The sequence below is a fragment of the Amblyomma maculatum genome, chromosome 2 (assembly GCF_055883805.1).
Source record: "Amblyomma maculatum isolate TAMU_Amacu chromosome 2, ASM5588380v1, whole genome shotgun sequence".
Taxonomy (NCBI): Eukaryota; Metazoa; Arthropoda; class Arachnida; order Ixodida; family Ixodidae; genus Amblyomma; species Amblyomma maculatum.
This window is the reverse complement of record NC_139345.1, coordinates 84,407,409-84,429,794: the sequence shown is the minus strand read 5'-3', so window position 1 is coordinate 84,429,794 and position 22,386 is coordinate 84,407,409. Positions and strand designations below refer to the sequence as shown.

The following is a 22,386-nucleotide window of genomic DNA, read 5'->3' as shown; positions in this document are numbered from 1 at the left end:
TGTACCAAAAGTAATCTATTACTGTCACATTGTTTTGTTAAACAATGTCAATGCGACGGTTCTTTGACCCAGTGGACGACGAAACTTTACGTTGTTTTTGTCGTTTAATCGACGTGAATGCTTGCGTAAAAAATATCACCTCCCCCTCTGCGGCTCGTTCGAAAGTTGCTCTAAAACTCACCTCTGTGCTTCACGAGTACATATAGGACGACGCTGCTGTTCCCATTTTTCGATTTTAAGCGCAGTGAGTACAAACGTTCTGTTTCGCGCGAATGTTTGACAACGTGCACAGAGTTCAGCATGGACTGTGTCGTACATATTCCGCTATTATCAACACAGAACGAAGACGCATGACTTGTGTTTATTTCGAGACAACGCCTATACAGAACGTGCTGGTTAAACTGGACGGTCACTTTCACTTGGTATACTTTGTTGTTCAAAGGTCAGGCAATCCGTTTTAGGCGATATTTGTAGTGGAACGTACACGCTTTATATACCACTGTTTCCGCATGTGCCGTAATTAAAACAGTTCCCTTTATCTGGCGCAGCTAAATATATCACGTACTTAACGCTTTGTTGCTTCCTCGAGTGCTTTAAGTTGCCGATCATCATATAGTGACGTAGAACACTCGCTTGCAAGCCCTCTGGGAGTCAGCAAAACTTCTGGTACATTCACGAAGGGGTGGTGGTGGTGAAAGCATTTATTATATTACAGAGAGGTATATACACTAGGTGGGATGCCTAGACAGGCACTCCATTGGCGTTTGCCGCAGCCCGGGCGCGCTGCGTTAAGACCTTTTGGGCTTCTAGGGTGCAGCAGCCGGACAGGGTCGCCTCCCCGTTCTCTCGGGTGGGGTTGGGGATAGGGCGCAAAGATGGGTTTTTCTGGCAGGCCCACACCATGTGGTAGGTGTCAGACACCTTCCTACAGTGCGAGCACAGCCCGTCGAATTGCGGATCAAAATGTTTTAGAGTAGCCGGGCACAACATTGTATTGGTGAGCAGGCGCACGAGCACCCGCTCGCTAGCCTTCCCCAGCCCTTTGCACCGGGTGGGAAGAGTTTGGTGCGTAGATCTGTAGTATTCACATATTTCTTTAAATTTGTAAACTGGGCTCAAATCAAAATCCTGGTCTGCGTCGGGTCCCGTGGGAAATTCCCGGAGAGAGAGACCTTGATGACCTGGAGCCCAAACGAGAGATCGGTACGCGGGATCCGAATCTCGACTGCAATTTTGGTATATGCGGTAAGCTAGGGGAGCAGTCCACCCTTGCTGGACGTTCCGACAAGCCCCTCGCGAGTCGGTTATGATGTATTTGGAGGCACAGGAGGCGCATAATTATTTCCAGCTTTCAAGAGATGTAGCTCTTACATCTCATGACGTAAAAAAAAGAAAAGAAATATGCGACGCAGACAGGGCTTATCCATATCGCCTTCATTCCTTTGTCCAGTTAATGGGAAGCTCGGCACGGACAAAGTACGACGCTGCGTATCACCCTCGTCGCTCGTAAACACGGAAGCACAGAACCCAACCGTCATGAAGATGAAGCAGAATGAAGGCGGCCCCGGCTCGACTAATTATAAGTCGCTGCTTTTGAGCCCCACTGGTAGCTAGTTCGAAGAGTGCTGGCTCGTAGATGCTCTTAGAAGCTCAGGCGCTACACTCGGCCGCAGCGAAGGTTCAACCAAAATTGATTAAAAGGAAATGTGGCACCGGTGTTTACAGGGTTTCCTCAAAGACAGCATGCATTCCACAGGCGAACAGTCGAGAGCACGGTAGCATGCATCGTGATTAACTGGGTGAATGTAGCTGCATCGGCGACTGCCATCAGTACTACCAAAGAAAGCAAATGCTTTTACTTACAACTTCACCTTCAACTCAACTGTTCTTGTCTTGCAATATTCCATGCAATCATGACGAAGTGTGCATTATCAGAATGCTATGCCTTGCTGCGAGGAAGCTTACCCGTGGAAGTATAGAGCGTGACACATGATGCCTCTAGTTTACACTGTGTTGCTTTGACAAGAGCCGCCGCAAACGGCGTCCTTCTCCATCGCGTCGTAGTATGGAAGGGGTCTAGTAAATACAGAGAACTGTTCGCTAGAACTGCATCAGATATTGTAAGCGTCCCAAAAAGGCGAAATCAATCGGCACTACGGCCTCGAACTCGAACCAGTAAGGCTTAACTGCGAATCTTCTACTCCCGCCGTTACCGCGATCATGCTCATAGTGTATCAGTGACAATACAGTACTTTATTTCTTTATAACAGTTAAGAGTTCCCCTGCGTAAGATTCGCCGCAGGATATATGTTCTCGGTAGAGCCTCTTCAGAGCTCTTTTTTTTTTCCTCAAGGCGATGTGGCTTCATATACTATTCTGCATGTAACGGCACATGCGAAAACATTAAACCAACTGTTTCTCGGAATCAACGGTCGGGCACCACCTATGCCTTCCATGCGAAAGTGAACATGAGACGATAAGGACCGCTATATTTACCCGTACTTGTGCAGGAATGTGAGCAAACATCTCCCACGCTTCACTGTGTGCGAGTCAGGAGACCTGCACTACGTTTTCTCGCATCATTAAGGTTCTTCTGCGGGCGAATATCGCATGGAACGAGAGAAAAAGAAAGGTAGAGAAAAAAAATGCAATGAATTTTACCTTGAATAGAGTAAACTTTCTGGGCGCTTGGACGCAGTTTCTCAAGTGAGTTATATGTTGTCGCGCATTTCCATTGACTCATCTTGAAAACTTGGCTCCCAAGAACGTTGTGCAAAGCAGACTGCTGAGCTGGCATCCTGTTGCAAAGCCATATATTTATGCATGCTAATACACACGCCGACAAGATATTCTGCTTTCAGTGCACGTGAGGTCCGCTTTTTATCTCTGCATGCACTTCGCGTCTCGGACGTTAAGTGGAGCTTCGCAAGAGACACGTGTCCGCACACGTTGCGGTGAGCGCGAAACCAGGTGTGTTATAAGGTACCGACACAATGTATAAAAGTTCACAAGGGCCCCGTTTGCCCCAGTTCGCTCCTATGCTGTCCTTGCTTAGACGCATGACGTCCCTTTGACGGGCGTGCTGTAATTGTAACTGATGCCCTTTCGACACTCAGTGCGTTCTCCTTTTTCTGGACGCTCCACTCCAAGCATAATTGACCGTATACCCGTCACGCACGAAGAGGCAAGAATGTGTAGGGACCCACCAATTATCGATTCACAGCACGAAGCGTCACACGGACGGACTCTAGCGTTGCAGTCTGCCGTGCCACAACTGTGGAGCAACTTTGGGCGCCCATCTGCCCAACGATTCGCTACGGGAGACGTCGTGAAAGACCTGCAGCCGAGCGCGTCAACAAAACCCTCGGCGGTGCCGACTCTGGGAACGGTCCGTGCGGACGCCCTCCCGTGTGTGCGTTGCGCGCAATGGCGCGATCACGTAAAACATGCTTTTCGCCTTTCCACTCGTTACGACTTTCCCTGCACTCTACGCTACGAGGGGCGCGCCCGTTTGGACGCGGTTCCCTCTGCATCGGATTTGCCCAGGGACTGCCAGATTTGAGCTAGCGTGCCGTGCCAGCTTTCCGTTGCCATTGATTTATTACCAGGAGAGATTTGCTGAAGGGCTTCTTCCATTGGCGTGCACAGTGGCAACATCTAACCAGTCTAGTCGAGTCCATGAATAATTAATAAATGTAAAAATAAAGCTAAACAATGCTAAAAGACAAATTTTACTTCAAGAATGTCGCATGTGGCTACATACATTTGAATCTTGAAGTTGCGGAAGGTGATTTAATGACTGGACGAAAGCTTTTGGTTGGCGAGTAAAAAGAATTCTTCAATGGTGCTTGGAGTCAAGAATGCGTAGAAAAGTGTCACATACGTCATGCAACAGGCAGGCATTAGCATTTTTTGTGATGGACCTTGTATTTTCTGCGTTAAATATTATTTGCGCATTTGGATTGCTTACGCTAGATGCATCTTGAGACAGTCTTCATATTCGATTTTTGGCAAACAACATGCAGTTCTCGAAAGCTAACAAGTGAAATGCACGTGGCACGAAAATAGAAAATATCAGCGATATATCTTACAGTTTGCCTAAAAGCTTGCTCAATATGATGATATGAATACGGTTATTAAGAGTTCGTGCGCTAAAGTAGTGTGGAACTAAATTTTTGCTTGCGTGCTTTCCTTTTTCGAAATGATGCGTGGACATTTTTATACTTTGATCAAATTACTCTTACGACCTGCAAATAATTTATAATTGAATTTCTTTTTGATTTTCTTTCAATTTTGGTTTCAGCAACCAAATGATGACTCTGGTATTAAACACAGAGGAGTGAGAGGAAGGGGGGGGGGGGGGGGGTAGTACGTGCCGTGAATCATGAAGGAAAAACAAACTATTGTAGTATAGTCTCTCACTACAAGGCTTAAATCAGCCCGATCTAAGAGCCGGGATGACACGAAATGATGCATCAGCGATATCATATTGCAGAATTGGTTTTCATGCTTCACTTGCGTAAACTCGACGTCACAGCCATCGTTGTGTTACCTAAACAAAACAAAAATATTGAGAAGGAATTCAGTTATAACTTAATTACTGGTCTTATTCCTTAAGGGGTGTAATGCATAACACTCCACTAGAAAGAAGAAAACACGCAAGCACAAATTTATTGTCTATATAGTCATTTAACTGTACAGCGCTTGGAGTTTGGTTGCTTTTATTTCCAGCTGATTCATTGCATGCCTTTTGAAGTTAATTGGATTTTTGTGGATTCCATTTGCTCCTCTTAGATTCCAAAGGCTCATTTTTTTAGAGTGGATGGTTTTGGGTCACATGTCAAATGACAGCCAGAAAGCATTCTGAAGCTTTGATACAATAACACCGGTTCACCTCGCAGCAAAAGGAGTGAAACATTGGATGCCTTTATGACAGCGGCCTGTGAGGAGCTTATGTCATGTCTATTCGGATATCAAAATCTCGCATACCCATGCGAGGCTAGCGGACGACAAAATTATATATATATATATATATATATAGAGAGAGAGAGAGAGAGAGAGAGAGAGAGAGAGAGAGAGAGAGAGAGAGAGGAGAAACTACTGTTTGCGAGATCCGTCTCCATTATTTGAAAAATGCCACAACCGCGGCACATTCTTGTTATGCTGGCTAATTTTATCCGTCTGGCTGGAATGCAGGAAATAGAACCTGTGTGCGAATTTATCATTGCCTTTTGGGAAGAACTGCGTCTGAACTACGAACCACTATAAATGAAATCACTGGCCCAGGTCTGTTGGCAAGACTTAAGCAGTGACCAGCGCTATTTCAGCGTTGGTATAACATGTTGAATGAGCAAACAAAGCCCTACACATATTCCAAATATCCGCATACTCTGTTCCACATGTATATGCCATCTGTGAAATTGGCTATGACTTTGCGGCACCATATCGTTTGACATAAAGAAGTGGTCTACAGGCACAAGGTGAACCCGGGTTCCCGAAGGAAGTCCAGCAAGGTCTGTTGGTAGGGCTCTTAGATCCAAAAGTCGGGCGGTCGACCAGAGGGCGGTACGCACCGAAGCAGTTGCCTTTGTCGGAGGACGCGCAGGAACAGGCAGGTGCAAAGCAGGTGTGCGGAATCTATTTCGCACACAGCAACAAGACAGAAGGCTTAGTGCTTACATCAGAAGCCCAGCTGAGCACCCAATGTGAGAGGATTATCCCGCCTCTCCTTTCTTCACGGTCTCCTCTCCTTGTACTCATGCATGACAGCAGGAGGCCTGAGGGCACATCCTGCAGTGTTTAATACATGGCCAATTGGCGGGAAAATGCGCTTTTATTCAATGATCATGGCCCACTTTTAACGTGATAGGTTCAGAGCGAACATTCGCCGAAAACCCCGGTGTCACAACGAAGTTCCCTGATTGGTGAATACAGTGGCGTCAGGGGTCGTGTCGTCATTCAGCAACCATTACGAAGTGCCGCCTAGTGAAGTACACGCGGAAAAGAAGTGGTTAAATGGGAGTCGAACTCCTGCCCTTCCGGCTGCACGCCGGGTGCACTACCTCTGCGCCACTGACGAGTATACGATCAAGGCATTAGTTTGGAGACCTTATGCATGGCCGCCAAGTACACTAGGACAAGACAGCAGTCCACTACCACATATTACAATACAGCAGCAATCACTCGAAATTAAAGGCGGTCGTGTTTCAATGAAAACGAAGCATAACCTGATCGTGTGCTATATTAAATATATCACTGAACCTTAAAGAATTAACCCCAGTTGATCGAAATTGTTCGGAGCCCCCCGCTAAGGCGTCCCTCATAGTTTAATCGCTTTGGGACGCTAAACCCCGTAAACCAACTAGCACCGCTAATTCGCACGGTTAATAAGCCCTACTACGTCCCTCTACTACTGCGCACTATGAATAGCGCTACTAATTAAGACCATATCAGCAACAACGCACAGTGTCCATACAACAACGCATGTCGCTTCAACTCTTATTAATACCTCAGCGTCTTCTAATTTCTAGTCGTTTGAATGTCCTGAAAATGGCGTCTATCTATAGAGAAGATTATAACGCATTACGCCAAAAGTTGTATTTGCACCAGTTTATTAACGTTTCACGCAAATATAGATATACGAGAAAAGGGGCAATACTGAACGACTAGACGGAACAAAACGATCGGCGCTAAATAAAGTTGAAAGTTAGCTCCTCTCAGGCGTATACTTTCATATCTATTTTGGGCACTGCGTGCTTACAAGCAACAGTAGCGCGCATTGCAACCTACGTGAGGGGCGCAAAGCACGAAACACAGCACAGACATTGGCCTTTTCTCTGCTCATTAGTGACGCATCTGATATTTTCAAACAAGCTTAATGACTGAAATGAGGCAATTTTTAAGTTTCATCCAGCACATATTTTGCATAGCTGGCCAGAAAGACCGAGAACTGGTAATCGTGTACTGTCTATGAGAGCTAATTACATTATCTTTGACCGCCTAATTTTGTCTCCTCACAATATGTTTTCTTTTAACCTTTGAAACAAACCGTCCTGGTTTGTTCTGGGCCTTACTTTCCAACTTTTTTTTTTTTTTTTGTACTGTAGTCTATCCTTATAGTTTCCTGTCTCGAGGCCTTGGTTCTACTACGTATAAATGCGTCAAGAAACCGAAATCTCCACATAAGACTTCCGGTTTCCACAGTATTAAGATGCTTGTCGCTAATCTAGCCTTCATTGGCATTGACTACGCGTTGTAGAACCAGTATTTTCCCTTCCGATACCGGCCTTCCGCGGTAGCTCACTAGTTAGGACGCTCGACTACTGGTCCCGAGGACGCGGGTTCGATCCTGGCCTCGGCGGGCGCTTTTCGATGGAGGCGAAAAAGCAAGGCTCCCGTGTACCGCGCGCCTGGTGCCCTGTGCGATGTCAGCGCACGTTAAAGAACACCTTGTGGTCAAAATTTCCGGAGCCCGAGGCTTTCTTTTTGCCTCGAACGGAAGAAAAAGCCAACTACGAGAAAGACGCCGTGCCGACTGGTGTATGCTCACGAACGGCGCGTCCTTGTATCGAGTCTCAAACTAGTACATGCTTTGAGACTACTTAATGACGTCACGCAGGCATAAGGCTCCGCGAAAAAAGCGACTCGGTGAAGTCGAGCACGAGTAACCGGACGACCTAAAGCGAGCCGCCGTCTTCGAACGCGACCGCGCACACGTACACATGTACAGCGCGAACTACGCACACTTTCACGGAACAGATGTTTTTGCCTAACCATAATAGTCGTTTGCAAGAATTACCGTTCGTATTATCCAACGTGGAAGTGAAGACATATACGCAAAGCAGGAGGCGCATGGTGATGCGGAGATGCCGGCGGGAATATTTCCATAAGTGCCGCGTAGCCTGTCGCAACAATTACTCTCGAGCAATTCTCTTCCATACAGCGATGAGAGCTTCGGCTGACGCTCTCGGTTGCGCATCGCTGCCCGCGCGACGCGTCTTCTTGCTTTCGGAGGGGAAATAATTCTTCTAGTAGATCCCTAGTTTCCTTGCTCGTGACACGTGCAGTGATGGAAGCGTGTACTGGGAAACTCGGAGCTAGCTCGTATAAGAACCGGCGAGTAATGCGCGGGGCTGGCTGGCACTGTCATTTCTGCGAACGTTTATGGTCCGAAGAGGAACGGTGCGATTCTATTGAGGGAACGGATACATATATTGCCATTGTGCAGTGCTGCCGAGCTTTGTGCGCCTAGAAGCTGCCGCGATGCCATTGGCTCCAAGAAGTAACGCGAGCATCTCATTCTCGTAAGTGTGCTTCTTTAAGGTGCATGATCGAGTGTATAAGGATTACCGCATTGTCTTCACACGCGTCATGTGCATCACGGTGAATCCGGTTTCTTCATAGAGCGAACCGCAGCGCGGCCACCATGAGTTTTATATATGTCCCAGGCGAAGACAAGTCCACTTGTCGAAACGTTGGCTCGACGTGCGAACTGAGGCGTACCCCATTTGCCCTTGTTCAGTGCTCCTTCATACCGTGTAAACCATCTTCTTCCTCTCGTTATACCTTGTTTTAAACTGTTATTGCTGATTAAGTTACAACCATTCTCGAGCGATACACGTAGAAAATCCTTCCCATGCACACTAGAATTCAATGTGCACCGCAAAGTCAAGGCATTATTATTATTATTTTTTTTTGCAAGCGGTCTTTTAATTGCGAGCGAAATTTTAACTACGGAGGGGAATTATAAGGCGCATAATGCCATTCCGTCAAATATCTCTCACATATACCTTGTTTGCGCGCCCGGTTATTTAAAGAATCAAGAAAGAGCGCATACGTCTTCTACTTGTCTTGTGAGAAAAGTGTACTGATTACAAAACGTACACAACTGGTGTCGAAGAAAATGCGAGTACGTCTCTTTGTCTTGTGAGAAAAAGGCATTGGTTCCTGTTTATCGCAACTAGCATCACATAGGCGTAGAGTCGACACGAATACAGCGGCTATGCCTGTAAAACAGTTGCACTAAGTGATCTTTCCTTACCTCTTTCATGGCTCTGTTGTAGACCGAAGCGGACATTTGATTTCAGATGACACAATAACAATTTCTCTGACTTAATGAGCATTCCTTTAAGAAGCAACGCATGCAATGTTTTCTAAGGACAGTTCGATCTCGAGTGGTTGCCGCGAGTAGACGATGCTGATGCAGCAACTGACGCTGCGGTCTGTTTTGTATACAGTTATCCCGAGAGGTTTCCCAGGTGCGTTGAGACTGGCTAGCATTATGAGTCATTGTTAACGAAAAAGATCGATAAAATAGAACAGCAGCATTAAAAAAACGTAGGCCGCTCTGATACTGCTGCTCCATCGTAACACACACACACACACACACACACACACACACACACACACACACACACACACACACACACACACACACACACACACACACACACACACACACACACACACACACACACACACACACACACACACACACACACACACACACACACACACACACACACACACACACACACACACACCTGCTTGCAGTGCAGTGGCGATATCGCTAAAATAGACTGAAGATATCATAAGTCATTGAGAGGCACCTCCTTTGATATGACAGACGGTGCTCAGAAAGGATTTGTGCCCCATGAAGTCTGCTTGCACTGAATGGTCGGTGCCACGCAGCAATGATAGACATCGTCTGACGACCAATATTTTGTTTTCCTGCAGCACCGCTCTACTTTCTTTCTTTCTGGAAGCTAGAAACAGCTGCTTGCTTCAAAAGTTTCCTTCTTATACTGTCCTTAAAACACAATATACCTTTAACATTCTCTCTTCTAATCATTTGAAGGGCCAATGCGGGCCAGGTAACCTGTCGGCAGGTCTAGGACAACATGATATGAACGAAGGACTATCGAAGTGTGAATTGGATAGCTCTTGCATTGCACTGCCGTTATCCTCGGAGATAGGAAGGTACATTCGCACACCAAAAACCATGGCGTGAAATAGTGCGAAACTCTGGATTCATTGCGTCTCGTGGCACCGGACTGTACCCATATGAGAACAACTCCTTGCGCGGGCAGCGAGGGAAGTGATGGGAGGGAGGTCTGTTGGCGGTCAGGCTTTAGGTGAGAGGGGATAGTGGCTTCGGGGAAGGCCGTCCGTTGCGAGGCGGTGGCCGCAACTCTCTTTGCGAGCGGCTAGCTCGTGGCGTCGTCGTCGTCGGCCCCGGCTGACGACCCACATCTGCCAGCGCTGGCCGCGCGCAGCGCGACGCCAGTCAACCCGAAATGAACGTCTGAATTTAGGAGCGGCCCGCCCGGAGCGCGAGCGTCCCTCTTTCCGCCGTTTTTTGCCCCCATCGGTATTATTCCATCTCGCTCGGGGGCTCGCATCGCACTGGGCCACATCGGCGTCGGCCTGTCGGCTTCCCCCTCGCCGCTGGCGCCGCTGCTGCCGACATCCGACGCGCGTCTCCGCCGCTAGATGCTCTCGGCAGGAATTCGCGATGCGGCCAGCACCTGTCCCGCGGACGAGGGCGGCCTCTTGCAGCGAGGATTCGTTGTCGGGCCAGTCGAGGTTCCAAGCAAAAACAAGAACTGCCTCATCCTGTATCATTTATTTTTCCGCCCTACAGTGATCGTACTGCAGTTTTCCTCGCACCTGTGGGCCAAGTATAGCCCGGTGGCTAACCCTGTGTAAGCGCTCCTTTTTTTTTTTTTTTTCTGTTCTGGTTTGTGCATCCGCCTCGTATCAGAATTGTACGGGGTTCGATCCCGAGTGCCGCCGATTATCGACCGGTTTCCAGCGGATATAAGAGTTCTCTTGCCTTGGCGCTTGGATTGCATGGGGTGAAATCCTTGGAAACTTGGGTATTTGACAGAGTTTATGATGCCACGAACGTTAACCGTCGCATTCATTGGCCAAGCTGTCATTGCGCGATTAAAACTAAACCATTATCGTCGTCCTAATTTCTGTAATCGCCGCGATGGCTTATTGGCTGTGGCATCGATTTGATGATCCCGGAAGATGCGAGTTTGAATCCGGACATAATTATAGAAATCACCTCTGAGAGGTCGGTGTGAGGACTTTTTCCGATGCACTCGCGTAACGCTCGATAAAGCTGCTGCTGCTGCTGCTGCTGCTGCTGCTGCTGCTGCTGCTGCTGCTGCTGCTGCTGCTGCTGCTGCTGCTGCTGCTGCTGCTGCTGCTGCTGCTGCTGCTGCTGCTGCTGCTGCTGCTGCTGCTGCTGCTGCTGCTGCTGCTGCTGCTGCTGCTGCTGCTGCTATGTCTCTCACGTCAGAAAGGAGTGTTTCTAAATAAATAAAATAATTGCTTTAGCTCGTGAAGTACTGTTGGCCATCTAACACCAAAAAAAAAAATTGTCTGTGGTAAAGCTTCGGTTAAACCTAGTGTGAAGCGAGAGCTATGACCGAGGCACGCGGCGATTTTTAGTTGCGATGCCTGGGTGCAGCCATCTTAATTTGATGGTGGCGCCCCGTATGAGTCAAACTGGGAAAGTCCGCTCCGGCTCCTCTTGACGCCATATTGGGCTGTGTTGTGCGTGTTGATGCTGCGATGCGGCAGTGTAAAAGTGCTGTTTCGCAGGGCTCGTGGAAACTATCCGACACCTTAGTGCTATTTTGTAGTACCGTATACCATCCGTTTGGCATGGCGGCAGCTGTTGGAAACAGCACTAGCGGCCGGGGCGATTGCGAAGGACTGCGCTCCGCTTCCTCAGGCCGAACTCGTCAGAGTTAACTGTGAGGATGTATCTGTTGTATCTTGCACGGTACACGTATTTTCAATTATATTTTATGAACGCAATGGTAACTGTACACACAAACACACAGCGAATTAACCGTACGGGCAGCTCCGAACACGGAATACAGATACTACAAAAGATTCTTTCCAGTTATCGCCGCATTAATATAACGTGAAGTGCGACCCATTTCGCTATATATAAGATCGAGCTATCCTGCTTCAACAATGTATACTTTCAAATTAAACCATGATTCAAGAACAGCACAAAAAAGAAGTAGTACCTAAGTACCATCCGTCGATGTTTTTATGCAACCTTGGTGTTCGTCTTGCGGCGCAACAACATCATATCCCTGTCCCGTCCGCCGTAGCAGCATCGTTTGCGCGACGTATTGTTGAGCAAAACGTCGAAAAACGTGCGCTCTCAGCTGCACCATGAACGAAGACGACAAATTCGCAGCACGTGCATACAACAGTGCTTACGAAAGCGACGCCACCCGTTGGCGCGGCGGACTACGGCACTCTCGCCGAGCGCTACTTCCTAGTCGTCACTAGGCCTAAATTGTTTCGCATCGAAGGCAAGGTACATATCCGACGGCGCTTTGTAATTGCTCAGGGCTAGAGTAAAGGGCCTCTCATGGAACTGCCTTACTGCCGATCCCATTGTATCAGTAAAAGAAATAGTTAAATTTCGGTGGCGCCTTAGCAGCGGAGCCAACGTGCAGACGATGAGCCGCGCGACGCACCGGCGGCAATGTGTTGCGAAACTTGTTTGTACTGCAGTTATCAATAACACGGTATGGGTCAGAAATCGGCAAGAAATATTGTTTTGTGTGTGTGTGGGGGGGGGGGGGGGGGGGCTTTTTTTTTTACGTGAAGAACAGATTTTAGCACGCTCCTGCACTGGCGGAAGAGGCACCGTATCGCTGACGCGGAAGGCACGGCCTGCCCGGCGTGCGTGTTTACTCCGGCGGAGGAAGTAAAATGGGCATCATATTCGTGAGCCCGTCATTGACTAAGTCTATATGGCTTACACAAAAAATTTATAGGCGAATTAAAACTGGGATAGACTGGAAAGCAGTGAAGCAGAAACTTATCACAGCCGCACTCGGACTGTCGTTGCCTGCTTCCTGCATACGCTGTCGGCAATTATCTTGCGATTTCTGATTGTTTGTGTATTCCACGATCACGCATTGCTGTCCCGATGACATTACCACTAAAAGGGGCGCTAATGAAGGTTTTTCAGTCTCTCAAGCGACAGTATACAGAGGTGCAAGGCCGCTCTTCTATGCATGAAGCGTGCGAATGCACAGCCCACTCGGTACTGGCAACAATGGGCCGGCGCAAGGAATCTGTTTAGAGAGTATTTTCCTCCTCTCCAGCTTGCTCTCGATAAAACGGTCTATGGTGCAAGGCCGCTCTTCTATGCATGAAGCGTGCGAATGCACAGCCCACTCGGTACTGGCAACAATGGGCCGGCGCAAGGGATCTGTTTAGAGAGAATTTTCCTCCTCTCCTGCTTGCTCTCGATAAAACGGTCTATACTCGATACTGACGTCAGCTATCGTGTCTCGCTACACAGCTGTTCACGTGTTAAGCTACTTCATACGTCAGTTGACCTTTGACCTTGACCTTTGATGGAAACATAGCTACTCAAAGTGGTTGCGGCTCAAGATCCAACTTAACCCCGAAGGTCATCGGAAGAAATGGTGAACATGGCGTTACCTCACGTAGTGAAGATATCGCTTCGAAATTCGGCAACAAATAGTGTCTTGTAATCCTGGGTCAGAATTCCAGTTTACTATTCTGGTTGCCAGAGGGCATAGGCCACCAATCATCGCGGGTTCGAGCGTCGCGCGAGCCGAAGCCCCGATCAGCCTTCACCACGCGCACACTGAAACACTCACCTCCACAGGGAGGAGAGCGCTTCGCTGCAAGGACACCAGCCTTCAAGTTCACAAAGGAGCTCGTTTATTCAAACTCCATCCTTCAGCGGTACACACACAAACACTCACACAGGCACGCACACACACATACACGTACTCAGTCACTGTGTCCCAGGAGCGCGCGAGGAGCAAGGCTCCCCTGCGCACCGCAAGCACGCAATGGTGTGCTGTGATCTCTCTCTCTCGCGGTGACCAAAGGGTTTTTTTGAGAGAGAGTGGGCAACCATCGCAAGGTACGCCTGTCGCGGATCGTTAGATCACGATCGACAGGCTCGAGCTGCGCTCTCAGGTACGAGCCGGAGCGGGCGAACTCGAGTACACACTGGTCTGCGCGGACAAAGGCCGGCAGACAAGAACAGTAGCGTACGCACATTGCGATGTCCCGGAGGGGTCTCTCCCTGGGCCCCGCTCGGACGGTCGAGCGAGCGCGGCCATCGAAGCGGTGCCGTGTTCCCGCCGAAAGGCGCCAATGAAATAAGCTATCGCCCCGCCGGGGTGGTGCAGTGGTAAGACGCCCGACCACTGTGCCGGAGTTCCCGGGTTCGAACCCGACCACGGTGGCTGCGCTTCGATGGTGGCGAAACGACGTGGCGCCCGTGCGCACGTTAAAGATCCCCAGGTGGTCGAAATTACTCCGCAGCCCTCCACTACGGCTCTCCCCTCTCTCTTTCCACTTTCACTCCCACCTTCCTCCCTTCCCTTCCGGCGCGGTTCAGGTGTCCACAGAACAAGTGTGACAGATACTTCGCCTTTCCCTTCCTGTGAGCCAATTATTATTATTATTATTATTATTATTATTATTATTATTATTATTATTATTATTATTATTATTATTATTATTATAAGCCATCGGGACGCAGGGGCGGAGCTGTGGCCGAACGAGTCGGACATCTCTCCGCCTCCTAAGGCGGGAGAAAGGAAAAGAGGAGAACAGGGGAGTGGGAGACGGCCGCGCAAAGGGCTGCGGCGCAAACTAAACCGCTGGGCAAGCCCAAGAACGTAATTCTGTGCGGGAAAAAAAAAAAAGTTGATAGATCGCCTCTACGCATGCTACTCCCTTGTTTACATTCAGTTCTTTAGAATATCGCAATTACTTCACAGAAGTCTGCTTGGCGCTGCGTTTGTGATAAAAGCTGTGTGCGCTGCTAGAAAGACTGAGAATGTTGTACTCAGGCTTTGTTAAGGAAAAAAAAGTTTGTCCGTAGGACGAGTTCAATAAACTTTATTTTATAAAATTAATCGGGTTTGGCGGCATGAGGTAAGGACCTTTATAGAAGCTTTTCGTTTCCTAAGCGTTTAGTAGATGCGTGATTTGTAGGTTGTGCTGGCGATTGCTGTATATGTTTATATCTATTTTATATGGCAAATTAGTCTACCCTGTCTATACCTTTATGTAGACTGCCATTCAAATCTGTATATATCATCATCATGAACTGCCAAATTTTATTCTGTATGTAAATACAGATTTGTGGTGTATGTGATGTATTGTTAATCAAGTGCAATTCCTGTTTTGGTCATTTGTCGCCGCTCATGTGAATGTCCAGTGTGAATGTCTAATAAAACTTTTTCTAAACAAATTTGCGATGTCTCTTACTTTCTAAACACAGAACGGCGAAAGCTTACTCTTCCTGTCGTATTATTTCTGTCTCATCGTCTGCCTCATCGCTTTTGTAGCGTGAGCTACATACACTACGCGCGTGGGTTGGAAGGAGTTCCGCGTGTCCTCCGCGCCGGCCAAGCTGCGCATGCGCGAGAGCCATGCTACGTCACAGGGACACAGCTGCCGCCGCCGCCGTCGCTGCAATCCAGCGGAGGAAAAGGAGAAAGGGTATGTCGAGGAAGAGAGAGAGAGGGAAAGGGAGAGCAACCATGCCCGGAGGAATTGGAGAAAGGGGGTGTCGAGCGAGAGAAAGGGAGAGCAAATGTGCCCATGAGAGCAACGCCACCTAGGTGGCGTTGATGAGCGTGTAGAAAAGGAAAGCAACTGTGCCCATGAGATAGTAGTTCGGCGTTCGTAAACCACCGGTGTGTGCATCGTATCTAGCGCTGTCTGTCTTAGAAAGCTGAGGAGGTAGTGGTAAGCCTTTGCAAGTCAAGATAAGCCATATAAGGCCGAGATAAGCTAAGATAAATCAAGGACAAGCCAAGATAAAACCAAGCTCACGCTACGTATATCCTGGCATAGCAGAGCTAAGCCACTGATAATTTCTTGTATCTTATCGTAAGCCGGTTGTTTGACCTACTAGTTATTTCGTAGTCATGCCTAGTCATTGCAGTCATTACTACTCGTAGGTAAGCATATTTACTAATTTCCAGTTAGTTGCTGCCATTACAAGTTGTCGTTTGACATATTGGTCGTTCCGTAGTCATGCCTATTCATTGTAGTAGTCATAGAAGCATGTTTACTCATTTCCAGTCAGTTGCGGTCATCACAAGTCGTTTGACATGTTGGTGGTTCCGTAGTGATTTTATGATCATTCTATTAATCATTATTCATTGAATAGAATCAATATCTATCGTATAACTTTTGATCATAACTAATCACTATGAGTCGTTTTAATTCCTAATTTCCCTCCTCATACATTCGTTATTAGCAATTGACTCATCAGCGTACAGATCCAAAGCGCATGCAGATCCCGGCACAACTCTCGCGCGCGGAGATTTCATTCCGTGAGCCTAAAAAGCTTTCGCCTTAAGATCACAGCATCTCCTGCATTCTAAAGTATATGCAAATATTAAAATGGTATTTTTTTATTATTATTATTTTATTTTATCGGCGCGATCCTGTCGACTGGCTCCACAGCTCGGCTTGAAGCAGTTGTGATGGAGTCGTCATTTGCTACGCATGGTGTTGTGCGGTTTATTTGAACTAGCCCGCCGCAATGACACCTCCGCACGTGTTAACAGCGACGAACTGAGTCTCATTTAATCCACGCACCGCAGCCGGATCCAAGTGTTTCTGGAAGCTCAATGTTTGAGTATATTGCGGTTTATCTGTGCCCTTTTACCCTTTTATTTTATGCTCGTTATCCCTCGAAGCAAGCCATGAGCACAAAGGAATAGGTGATTTGGCTTTTAGCACTCAAGAGAGAGAGAGGGGAAGGGGGGGGGGGGGGGGGTCGTACGGGAACGCGCCAGCGCACCGGGTGCCGCTAACCCTAGTGACGCCACTGATCTCGTCACTTTACTTTCCACTCCTTCATGGGGCGCTTCCCTTCCCTCAGACTCGGTAGAACAATTAAGAGGCCCAGGCGGAGCATTCGCTTTTTCTCTCTATACCTCAATTCTTCTTTTCCTCATTTTTATGGATGCGCTTCCCGACTTGCAAATAATATTTTACTAAAGTTAATGTATATAGTTACGCGTGAGGTTTATTTCCCGAGCACTGAATTGATACAGAAGGCCCGAGAACTCAGCTGGCTAAACGGCGGCGCTAGCCCACATCTTCTTGGCCTTTTGAAACATGGCACATACCCATAGCCGACATGAGAGTTTTTTAGCCCAATGGCATTGTCCTTTTTTCCGCTCGTCTTTAATTCTGTCTTCAGGCCACATACAATATTATATGTACACTACATGGGTATCAAATTCTGCTAAAAAAGAATCCTCTGCAACCCAGCTGCAATATTCGGGCTAGGTAGCTATTATAAGCCTGTAGCGCGTCGACGCATGCGCGACCGTGAACCTAATTTACCGTCCCTTCTATCTTTCCATCTCCTAATCGTCCTTGACTGCTGTGCAGCACAACAAGCTGGATGCAGGTACGGGTATAACTCACCTGTATTTCATTTCCTTACTATTTCTCCCTCATGGTCACCTCCGGAAAAAGTAAGAAGGGGGAATTAGTAAAATTTATTCCACCTCCTCGAACCTATTACGTCAGCGCACGTGTATATAGCACACTTCCTGCCTTGAGGCAACCCTCTTACTGTGCAACTCACTTGTAACTAGCGTAAACGTCCTTGCCGACTTCAAATGAGGGCTTTATATCGTCGTTGCTTTTACCATTAGCAAGAATATTTGATTCATTTACTACAGGAGACATTTTTAGGAGAGCCTAATAACGCCAGCGAGCACAGACTTCGTCCTCTCTAGATAGTTATGAAATTGATAGTTATATTTATATGTCGACATGATCCGGATTGATTTAGACCGCCTGGGTTGTTCTGATTGGTACCAGAAAATTATGGGGGGCACTTAAGCTCCACCTTTAAGGCTATGACGCTATAGCGCAGGCTAACATGCCCACATATAAAACACCGCTTTATCCCAGTCGTATGAACGTGCCTGCGTGCCTTAACTACTGTATACTGTATCCTAATGTATATATTTCTTTTATTTTTACCTACCCTTTTCTTTCTCCCTATCGCTCACCTCTTTGATTTCCTCTACCTTCTCCTCGCTATCCCTTTATTTCCGCCGCCCCAGTTCAGGTGCTTCAGATATAAGATAGCAGATACCGGGGCTGGCAAACATCTTTTCTTTTCTTTTGTACATACAATAAATAACCACTACAACAACAACAACAACTGCGTGCCTTAGGGGAAACGTGAATGCAAGGGTACTGACAGACTGATTCTGGTATCACCCTCTCATGTGAAAGGAGAGGCGCTAGTTAGCAGCAGGGCGGAGGAGAAAAAATATTGAAGGTTTATTCGGTTAAACCTGGTTATCAGAGCGTAAGGTCCGTTCAGCATGGCTACACATCAGTTTGCGCCGAAGCGTATTGACTCACTAGGACTGGCACGCACCTCAACCATGGCGATACTGGGTAACCAAGCGCCAGCGAAGCAGCAGAAATCTCAAGGGGTCGAAATTTTCGGAGCCCTCCACTACGGCTTCTCTCGGTTCAAGGCGAAACGCGCCATTGAATGATCTTAGGAGTTGCGCGGCGAGGAGTAGAAGACGCGCCCTAAAAGGCACGGATATATTTATACCTCTATACTGTTGTTTAATTTGCTGCCGACAGATGAAAAAACTATTGGGACACATAAGCTCTGTCTTAAAGGTATGACTCGATATCGGCCTGTGGTCCGCTCTAATTAGAAACGTACCCGTTGGCATACCGTCGTAAAATATCAGTTTATGTTCCCAAGCCGTACAAGCTTGCCTCACGTAGCCTTGTTGTGGAGTGTCTGGCTCGCTGACCAGAGGTCACCGGTTCAAACTCTAATTTGAAAGCCTACAATTATTCTCTAAGCGAAATAAACTACTTTATAATTGAATCATCTCAGACACGCAGCGACCTTTAATTCGTATTAATTCGTAATACATTTGATGTTATAATCACTTCTATGCACGTATGACGTCACGTCTAACGTGAACGTTGTGGGCTGTTTGAAATCCATGAGGCCATGCGGCTGTGACGTATGACAATAAAGAGATAAACAAGATAAGCAGCACTATAGCAGGAAAGCGAAGGAACATTCGACTACTCTCCCACACATTCGTGCCAGCACCGAAAAAAAAAAAAAGGAGAAAAGAAAACTCGAAAAATGAAGAAAAGTAGATTTTGACCTTTTGTTGAAGCGAAATCGGCCGGCGTAATGTGGCTGCTCTCGTAGGTTGCTCGCAATACCAACAAATGCAATTAGGGGTTACAATTAACAGTTGGCCACGGTCTGTTTCGCATTTATATCCCGCGACGGTGATCGGTTGTGACGCGGCGCATAACTGCAGCGATTTTGCGCCGAGATGAAAGATTCGCAAATTCGTTATTTCCTCCCTCCCTCCCTCCCTCCCTCCCTCCCTCCCTCCCTCCCTCCCTCCCTCCCTCCCTCCCTCCCTCCCTCCCTCTATCGTTCTCTCTCTTATTCTAAGGTCCTCATGATACAAGCGATGAGCTGGAACTGTGTAAATCAGCCGATATCTGTTCGTGTGTATATATATATATATTATATATATATATATATATATATATATATATATATATATATATATATATATATACACGAACAGATACTGGCTGATTTTCAGAAACCAGCCATTATAAAGCTTCTTTTAATGACAACGGGACAACGGTATAAATGTATAAATAAAATCAAGTGAGAGAAAGAGAGAGAAAGAACAATATTGAGAAAAACAGGCATGGGTACATTTCTTCTGGCCCGTTCGCCTGTGTTTGTAGTACTTACGTACAACACCGCAGCGAAATTGGTATGAACACAATGACACCATTTGATAAGTTGCCCAGTGGAGATTATACAGTAAACAGGACGGTTGGAATGACAAGACGTCCGAATACAAACAGCGTTCATCCAGGTCGAGCGTCTTGGCAAAATGAAAGGCGTCGACAGGATCAACTGGCCGGGTATGCGTGACCGAGCGTGGCAAGCAGGGATCGTGACCACTGACCGGACGTTATAGACAGCGCAGCTTCCGGCAGATGTAAGGAGTTCCCCGCGATCAACTTTCTCGACACGATAAAGCAACTGCCGGACGCGAGCAACTTGCACGTGCGTGATGCTTCCATCGGAAGTGAAGGTGCTAGTTAATGTAACGGTATACAGGGCGTGTCTCCTGTCTAGCGCAACGCGGCCACGCACCTGGTTCACGATGCGGGCTTCCCGGCGTTTGCAATGCAGCGAGGCTGGCTAGTGTATATGCCAGCCCACCCACGCCGTTGCACTGGTTTCGATAGATAGACATCATTGCGTTTGTCACTGAAGAAGGAAGCGTATTCGAACTGGCTCAACCGATACTCAGATTAATCGAAAAAGGATCTCGCCAAAGGGTCTTGACCGCAAAAAGGAAGTTAAAAAAAAGGGGATACAAATTCGTATACTTGCACACTATTCAATTCGCAAAGGTTCCCTCCCTCATCTTTTACCGTTGCATCGTGGTGTCGCACATGTTGAATGGATAGTTGGTGCATTGGATTCGCGAGTAAGTGCTGCTCATTTAACGCGCAAAGCTAGATGCTGACGACACACTTTCATCAAGGTCGGATGTGTTTAGATTTTACTGTCCCTAATGACGGCGGTGTACATACCTCGATCATACTGGAAATTCCCTGCAGCTCTAAAACTGAACAGGATCTCTTTTTCTTTTTTTTTCTAAGCTTCACGTAAAGAAAGTACTTGCAGGCTTTTGCGAGCTAGCGACTCTGTCTCACGCTGGCCCTGATGTCGACCCTGAGAGAGAAAACTCTTTTTCTCACGCCACTTCCCCCCCCCCCCCCCCCTCCCCTTCTTTCGGCTGTCGGAATACTGAGAATCACCGCGAAGCACGAAGTCCGTGTATCTTCTGCGGTATTCTCTGCGAGCAAATCGCACAGCTCTGATCAGCTCGTTTTGATGCTCAGAAACCAAAACAGCACGTCACCGGCCCCGCCGGGGTGGTGCAGTGGTAAGACGCCCGACTACTGCCCGGAGTTCCCGGGTTCGAATCCGACCACGGTGGCTGTATTTCGGTGGAGGCGAAACGAAGCGGCGTCCGTGTGCTGTGCGATGTCAGCGCACGTTAAAGATCCCCAGGTGGTCGAAATTACTCCGTAGCCCTCCACTACGGCTCCCCTTTCTCTCTACCCACCTTCACCCGCACCCGCACAGGGCGATATAGATGCCGATGTTCTTCTACAAAATAAGATGAGCTCTAATATCGGTGAAAGCAAGGGTGTTAGCTAAACTAGCTGCTGTAAAATTGCGCAACTCATCCCTCCGTTAAGAAAAAAAAAACAAAACAACTCTAGCACTGTAACGACTCATGTGATAATTCGCACAGTACATTCTCGCTGGTTGTGCAATATAACACGGCGACGGGGCGTGGTACAGGCTAATGCGTCAGCGCAATTGGTTCTCAGCAAAACTGGAATGCTGGCGACTCCGAGAAAGCTAGCGCCCGATTGCGTCACAAGTTTGACGATACGATGCCGCGCATGTGCGCCCTCTCATTCTCCCAACTCCTCTCCACCGCAAATGCTCGGGAAAACATCTCGCTTGTTCTTCGAACCCGCGACATCCAGTCGGCGGCCTCCCGCGCGCACCTTGGCTCGCCGCCGAACCGTTTTTATCACTCAGCGGCGCATTTAATTCGGCGTCTTCGGGTGGCGCGCCGCGTTAAATTACCTCGTTTCCTGGATTGAGCCCGCCCGTGTAGCTATGGCACCAAGCGGCAGCCTACCCTCTGACTCCGACCGCGCAAGCGTATACACATATACACGAGCAGCCTTCTGACAAAACAACGCGATGCGTCACATCGCCGCATAGCCTCCGCGCACGTTTAAGCCGTATCGTCATGTGCAGCGCAGACCCGCCACGCGAAGCGCGCGGCTCAGGCAAGCGCAAGGCCGCGACGCGTACGTAGCGACGGAGCGACGGCCGCGGGCGCGCTTTAACCTTGTAACGTATAATATATATATATATATATAAGCGAGTTGTTGTTTCGTGGGTCACTGTTACTGCAGCGGGCAAGAGTCGGCGAGTGAGCTTGCCGCACCAGCAAGAATAAAAAAGCGCATAGGCAGGCGTACACTTTTATTCGAATACCACTGCTTGTTTCCTTCTATGTGTTTACTTCAATTTTCTGTTTTTGTCAGTGCCGGCAGACGAATACCGAACGTGGTACTCGGAATCGAAGGCTCTCCCTTTCCCACGTCGTCTGCACCTGCCTCTGATCCGAGTCGTCTTTCTTTTTCGTTTTTATAGCCTTTTCATGGCTGTATGCAAACCATCCT

At 47.9% G+C, this 22,386-nt stretch overlaps 1 protein-coding gene across 8 annotated transcripts in view; it reads left to right on the top strand.

Moving 5' to 3' along the window:
- LOC146199172 (uncharacterized) overlaps positions 1-22,386 on the top strand; it is a 210,027-nt gene that overhangs the window by 54,712 nt on the left and 132,929 nt on the right. The window lies entirely within an intron of this gene.